Below are 7,236 nucleotides of genomic sequence, written 5' to 3'. Positions count from 1 at the left end.
CGTCCGAGCGTGTCCGCGTCGGCCGCACAGGCGCAGTGGAGCTCGGGCGGAGTTGTGGGAGGGGAGGAGGAAGCGGCGGAGGCGTTGGGGGCCGGTCCCGGAAGATGGCGGAGGCGGGGGTGAGTTGGGCTTCCCTGGGGAAGCCTGGGGGACTTGGTGCTGAGGGAAGGGGCCTGAGGAAGGTGGTGGCCCTCGGGAAGAGGAACCGCTTGCGTTTTTGCCGCCTAGGAACCCTGCTGGCAAGTGCAAGGAGCCGGGACCACAGATGGGGCCTGAAGGGCGAGGGGCTCCGCTTAACCTGGAGAAGGGACGGCGAGATCCGGAAGGGGACACCTGGGTCGGGGAGAGGGTGTAGGAGAGGCCGAGGCTCCCCGGACAGTGGAAGAGTGTCCTAGCGGAAAGAAGGCTGGAGGACGGCGAGAAGGGCGACCCCGGAGATCTGTTGGGGTGGAGGTCTGCGGGCTGTCAAGCATAGAGCTGTCAGGAATCGGCAGGCTCGTAGCCAGGGAGACCAGACTCAGGCTTGGGAGGGGGAAGGATCCGAAAAGGTAGGTATTGTAGAATGCTTAGAATCCGCCAAAAGGTATGTTGATATTGGGTTGAGGAGTGGGACTTCGGCATTTTGGATTGGAATTGGAAATCTCTGGAGTAGGTGTGTGGTAAAGACAAAGATAACTCTTTTCAGGACCTAGAAGTCGGTTGGTGATAGTTTCTTGGATTTTAGCGTTGGTCAGTGGGGATTGGCAATCTGGTAGAGGAAAGCGTTGTGGATATGATGGGGGACGAGGGGAAGGGTGGTAAAACTTAAGTGATAGTGACCCATGTCCAATTAGCATTGGCAAAAAGTTAGTGAAGTATGGCGTTAGCTCGATAGTCTAGGAAAATATACCAGGGAGAGCTGACTATTTTGTAGCATTATTGAGAAAATGCTTCAAGAAGGAATGAATAGTCTTGACAGCTGGGGCACTGAGACTGGCCGAGATCACTGTTGCAGTGGAGCTGAGGATTGCGGGGGGAAGACAAGCTCCTGTCTTGGGTGCAGGAGGAATGAAGGCAGTCTGGCAGAGGCTAGGTTGTATCTTCGAACTTTGGGGTTTGGCCCTGATAGGGAACCATTGAGTGAAAAATGAATGAAGGGATGCCCCCACTAATAGGGGCCCCCCAGAGAATAGCCCTGTACTCTTCCTGCTTCCTCCTTTTATTCTTTCCCTGGACATTACGTTGAGTAGTGTGTTTTGTTATAGTTCTCAGTACATATCTGATATAAAGTGACGAAGTTGTGAATCATGTACATTTATTTGGGAAAGAGGTTGATTCTTTTTAAATTGACAACTGTTGCTTTTACGTGTGGTGGACTGAAAAGGAAAGGATAAAATGCAATTTAGTAATTTAAAGACAGAGCTTGTTTTCACTGTTATCAGAAAATTATTCTCAAACGATGGAGTAACCTTTTTAGGGACTGAGATTTGTTATTTAAAAGCAATAATGGGATGCAAATGTTGCTTGCTTAATGGTTTCTGTGTTTGGGTTTTACAGATGAGTTGCAGGGTCTTCAAGGCAAACATGTTTTTCTTCCCAGAAGTTTTTAGCGTCCATAGCCTATGATTCACATTCGTGTGCTTTTATTTAAGGAGAGTTTCATTGATTTAAGTGTGTTTTTCCTAACTGTAATGCTTATTCTATTTTGAGAATGCCATTCTAATTACAAGAGCATAGGATAAAAAAGATGTGAGGTAGTAATTTAATTATATTATTTAGTAGCCTTTCCGACCTAAGCACCTGAAGAGACAGGTAATCTGAGGGAGTAAACATACTTCTGTGACTACTCTTCCTTTGAAGACAAAAGATCTTGTATGGTTTTGTGGGTGTTGCAATTGTTAAAATACAATTGGTACTTAATCAGTTCTTAAGGAGATTTTGTTTGTATGCTTGTTTTCAAATGCCTGTTGCCTGGAAGTTGTTTCAGTGGCAAATGTAAACTTTGATTTTCATCCACAAACCTGAGAATCACTTATTTTATTTACCTAAAGGTAATAATAATCCATTGACAGGAAGCCATAGACTGGGAATAATGTTTTTCCAGTTTTGATGATTTGTTATTATCTATCCAAACTATTTGAACTATTTTTCTTTTTGTTCAATAACCTACTTTATAGAAATTGTAGGTCAGGGCTCAAGGTAGAATTTTTCATGTTCTGTGGAAGTTTCTTCTTTGTCAGTTTTTGAAAAAAAAAAGTATTATTTTGGTATTAACGGTAGTTTATCAACATGGCTTTAAAAACTGTTTCTTTTGTGGCATTTAAATTGTTTCTGTATGGTGTTTGTGGAAAAGGCAATTGTGAAACGGGAAATACTCTGGACATGGAGTCAGAGTGCTTGGGGCTAGCTAGTCCTTGTACTACCTGGCAACAGTTTTATAATCTCACAAAGTTACTTAACCTATTTTACGTTGTAAAATAAAAAGATTAAGGATTAAAAACACCTGCCTACTTACTAGGATTATTGTTGAGGATCTATTGAGATATGGTCTTTTAAATGGTATCTTTATACCAGAGACTTCTTCCCTGATCAGAAAATTATTTCTTGGGTAATCTAAATTTTTCAAATATAGGTTTTTAAAAGAATTTTGAGAATCGAATTTATTGCTGATATAACAGTAACATTTGAAGGTATAGATACGCTCTAGGAAGATATTATCAATACATAATCAGAAAACCAAACTTTAAAACAAACAAATTAGGGATGCTTATTCCAAGAGCTTTCACTTTAAAATAACCTACTCCCCTAATGTGTGACTATTATAAACAACATGCTTTATTTAGGGACTTAGTTGTTGCATAGTAGGCGGTGAATGGTCTTGTGGAATTTTTTACCCCTTTGATGAGTCAGTCTGGCCATTTCTAGGAGTTCAGTTTACATGTTTGTTGTAGCAAGACCCAGTAGTACACATTCTTGATCTTGTCACTTCACTTAGCCACTTTGGGTCTCATTTGCTTTGCCAGGAAACAGATCACTGGTTCTTAACTTCTTTTGGATCATGAACTTTTTGAGTACTTGATATAAAAATGTCCAACTCCCTAACCAGAAAAATGCACATATCCACAACTTTTTTGGTTTTGTTTTACATCAGACTCACATAGCCCCTGGAAGAGATGAACTCCCAATCCCCTTTCATTTCTTACATTTTAGGATACTGTGATTCTAAAGCATTTTAACTTTTATTTTTGTCTCCAGTAATTATATAGTATTGTATTATTATGTAGTCACAGAATTAGCTTTTTGGACTTAAAAAATAGCTTTAAAAATCTTATTCAAGTAAACATGAAACAAGTGTTGTGTTATTTTTAAAGACAACTTTTGGGGTGAAGTAGGAAACTATAAACAAGCACTTTCAGCAAAGGTTGCATAAACAGCTGCGGCAGAATTACATAAATAAACATTGTAGAAAGTCTCTAGCAGCCTGGAAATAGAATGCGGAAAGAGTCTAGCAATCAGTGTCTCTCAGTGGGAGAACATTGCCTCTCTGTGGGAATTTGGAAACATGTAAGGCCATGTTTGGTTATCTCAGAGCGGGGAGGGGGTGTGCACTGGCATTTAGTGGGCACGAGCCAGGGCTGCTAAATGTTTTGCAATGCTTAGGGCAGTTCCAAACAACAAGAAATTGCCCTGCCCAAAATGCCAGTGCCCTTTGACAAACACTGGTGAGTGATGTGAGATGGGACCTACCACACCAGAATAGCTTTCTAAAACTGAAGCTGTTTTGTTCTTTTAAAAATATTATTCAACATAAAATTCCCTTTTGGAAGAATTCACAGACAGAAACAATTTACTAGATATACTAGAGCAATTTGGGTTACTTAAAATGTATATTTACTCTTTGTCCTCTAGTAGCTGTTTTAATAGCAGAAAGCGGGGGGGAATTGCTGTGTCTACTGAAGTTTGGGAAATAGGAGTCAACTCTTGGTCTAATACTGTATGTAAGTTGGCCATATGCTTTTTTTCTTTAATACATCATTTTACTCCTGGATCTAGTACTTTTAAAGAAAATTTCAAGGTGTTTGTACATTTATTCTTATGGTCTTTCTGCTTGGACATTAATTGACATTAGTACCTTGAGAATATTTACAGTTAAGATTGTTTTCCACTATCTATCCATCTTTTCAGTAACCAAATCCCCTTCTATAGGGGATGCCAAAAAAGAAGTCTAAGGAGTTGGGCTGGGATGGGACTCAAGTTTTAGAGCAAAGAAGATGGGTTTTGGCATCAGTCAGATGTAAGGTACAATTCCAGTTCTAATACTGCATGTCATGTGACCATAGTCAAGTTGTTAAGTCTCTTTGACTTTATATCTTCGTTTGTAAAATGTGGATGATAATACCTACCTTTAGCATTATTTTGAAGATTAGAGTTCCTATATGCCTGGCATGGAGTAGGCCCTCCATAAATGGGTGCTGTATCATGATGATAATGATGATGATGAATTCTGTAGCTACTGAACACTGTAGAACACGTGACATGCTGACATGCTGGATACCACAGCAAGGAATAGTCTGCAAGACCAGGTCGGGGGAGGTGTTTTCTAGGATTTTCAGTAGGTGTTTAGAATATATTTTCCTATGAATCAGCTATAATATGTACTGTTTTCTCAAGGCTGTTAAGCTGTAGAGCTCAGTGATGTTGTAGAGTAAGTATGTTTGTGAGCTTGAGGATAAAACTCCCCCCTTGGGTGTTGGGCACAGAGCTTTGAGTGTGGTAGAGGCACAGAAGAAAGTCTATTGTCTCTGTTTATTACGTGGAACTGATAGGCTGTGAAAGTTACTAGTGCTTACAGATGTTCTCATTTTCATACTGATTATTTCTAAACTCAACACCCCCACCCCTCCCTCCAGTTTACACATGGGTTTTGTTCCCAAAATTCATTTATAAGGTAGTTTGAAACTTGGAAGCTTAGAGGACATATATTTTAAAGATGATTAAGTGCTAGGTTAGGTTTACCTTCCAAAATGCCTGCTTAGGAGAGACCTTCAAGATGGCGGAGGAGTAAGATGTGGAGATCACCTTCCTCCCCACAGATACATCAGAAATACATCTACATGTGGAACAACTCCTACAGAACACCTACTGAATGCTGGCAGAAGACCTCAGACTTCGCAAAAGGCAAGGAACTCCCCATGTACCTGGGTAGGGCAAAAGAAAAAAGGCAATATAGAGACAAAAGAATAGGGACAGGATCTGCATCTCTGGGAGGGAGCTGTGAAGGAGGAAAAGTTTCCACACACTTCGAAGCCCCTTCACTGGCGGAGACGGGCGGTGGGTGAGGGGGGAGAGCTTTGGAGCCACCGAGGAGAGCGCAGCAACAGGGGTGCGGAGGGCAAAGCGGAGAGATTCCCGCACAGAGGATCGGTGCCGACCAGCACTCACCAGCCTGAGAGGCTTGTCTGCTCACCTGCCGGGGCAGGTGGGGGCTGGGAGCTGAGGCTCGGGTTTCGGAGGTCAGATCCCAAGGAGAGGACTGGGGTTGGCTGCGTGAACACAGCCTGAAGGGGGCTAGTGTGCACAGCTAGACGGGAGGGAGTCCGGGAAAAAGTCTGGACCTGCCTAAGAGGCAAGAGACCGTTGTTTCAGGGTGCACGAGGAGAGGGGATTCAGAGCACCGCTTAAACAAGCTCCAGAGACAGACACGAGCCGTGGCTGTCAGCGCGGACCCCAGAGATGGGCATGAAATGCTAAGGCTACTGCTGCAGCCACCAAGAAGCCTGTGTGCAAGCACAGGTCACTATCCACACCTCCCCTCCCAGGAGCCTGTGCAGCCCGCCACTGCCAGAGTCCCGGGATCCAGAGACAACTTCCCTGGGAGAACACACAGCACACCTCAGGCTGTTGCAATGTCATGCTGGCCTCTGCCGCTGCAGGCTTGGCCCACATTCCATACCCCTCTCTGCCCCACCGGCCTGAGTGAGCCAGAGACCCCTAATCAGCTGCTATTTTAACCCTGTCCTTTCTGAGCAAAGAACAGATGCCCTCAGGAGACCTACATGCAGAGGCGGGGCCAAATCCAAAGCTGAACCCCAGGAGCTGTGCGAACAAAGAAGAGAAAGGGAAATTTCTCTGTGCAGCCTCAGGAGCAGTGGATTTAATCTCCACAATCAACTTGATGTACCCTGCATGTGTGGAATACCTAAACAGACAAAAAATCATCCCAAAATTGAGGTGGTGGACTTTGGGATCAGCTGTAGGCTTGGGGTTTGCTTTCTGCATCTAATTTGTTTCTGGTTTTATGTTTATCTTGTTTAGTATTTAGAGTTTATGGTCATTGATAGATTTGTTTGCTGTCTTCCTTTTTTTTTTTTTTTTTACATAGAGATATATGTGTATTTTTTTCCTGTTTCTCTTTTTGTGAGTGTGTATGTGTATGCTTCTTTGTGTGATTTTGTCTGTATAGCTTTGCTTTTACCATTCATTTGTCCTAGGGTTCTGTCTGGTTTTTTTTTTGATAGTTTTCAGTGCTTGTTATCATTGGTGGATTTTTTTGGTTTGGTTGCTCTCTTCTTTCGTTCTTTTTTTTTCTTACTTTTAAATTTTTTTATTTGTAATAATTTGAATTTTTTTTATTTTAATAACTTTATTTTATTTTATTTTAGTATTATTTTTTCTTTCTTTCTTTCTATTTTTCTCCCTTTTCTTCTGAGTTATGTGGCTGACAGGGTCTTGGTGCTCCGGCCGGGTGTCAGGCCTGTGCCTCTGAGGTGGGAGAGCCGAGTTCAGGACATTGGTCCCCCAGAGACCTCCCGGCTCTACGTAATATCAAACAGAGAAAGCTCTCCCAGAGATCTCCATCTCAGTGCTAAGACCCAGCTCCACTCAACGACCAACAGGCTATAGTGCTGGACACTCTATGCCAAGCAACTAGCAAGACAGGAACACAACCCCACCCATTAGCAGAGAGGCTGCCTAAAATCATTGTAAGGTCACAGACACCCCAAAACACACTACTGGATGCGGTCCTGCCCACCAGAAAGACAAGATCCAGCCTCATTCACCAGACCACAGATACCAATCCCCTCCACCCGGAAGCCTACACAACCCACTGAACCAACCTTACCCACTGGGGGCAGACACCAGAAACAACAGGAACAATGAATCTGCAGCCTATGAAAAGGAGACCCCAAACACAGTAAGTTAAGCAAAATGAGAAGACAAAGAAACACAGCAGATGAAGGAGCAAGGTAAAAACCC

At 43.0% G+C, this 7,236-nt stretch overlaps 1 protein-coding gene across 6 annotated transcripts in view; it reads left to right on the top strand.

Annotated features, from left to right (window-relative positions):
- Nucleotides 1-62: 62 nt before the first annotated feature.
- Nucleotides 63-7,236, top strand: part of INSIG2 (insulin induced gene 2) — a 32,017-nt gene continuing 24,843 nt past the window's right edge. For 2 of the 6 annotated variants that reach the window (XM_024115030.3, XM_024115031.3), the window contains exon 1: nucleotides 63-119. The gene's annotated coding sequence lies outside the window, so the exon portion shown is untranslated. Of the gene's footprint in view, nucleotides 120-195; nucleotides 549-5,492; nucleotides 6,211-7,236 lie in introns of those variants that run through there. The other 4 variants (XM_007100941.4, XM_055087223.1, XM_055087225.1 and 1 more) reach the window with 4 other exon arrangements.

The sequence above is a fragment of the Physeter macrocephalus genome, chromosome 2 (genome assembly GCF_002837175.3).
Source record: "Physeter macrocephalus isolate SW-GA chromosome 2, ASM283717v5, whole genome shotgun sequence".
Taxonomy (NCBI): Eukaryota; Metazoa; Chordata; class Mammalia; order Artiodactyla; family Physeteridae; genus Physeter; species Physeter macrocephalus.
Note: the sequence above shows the minus strand (reverse complement) of the source record. Positions and strands in the feature narration are given on the sequence as shown.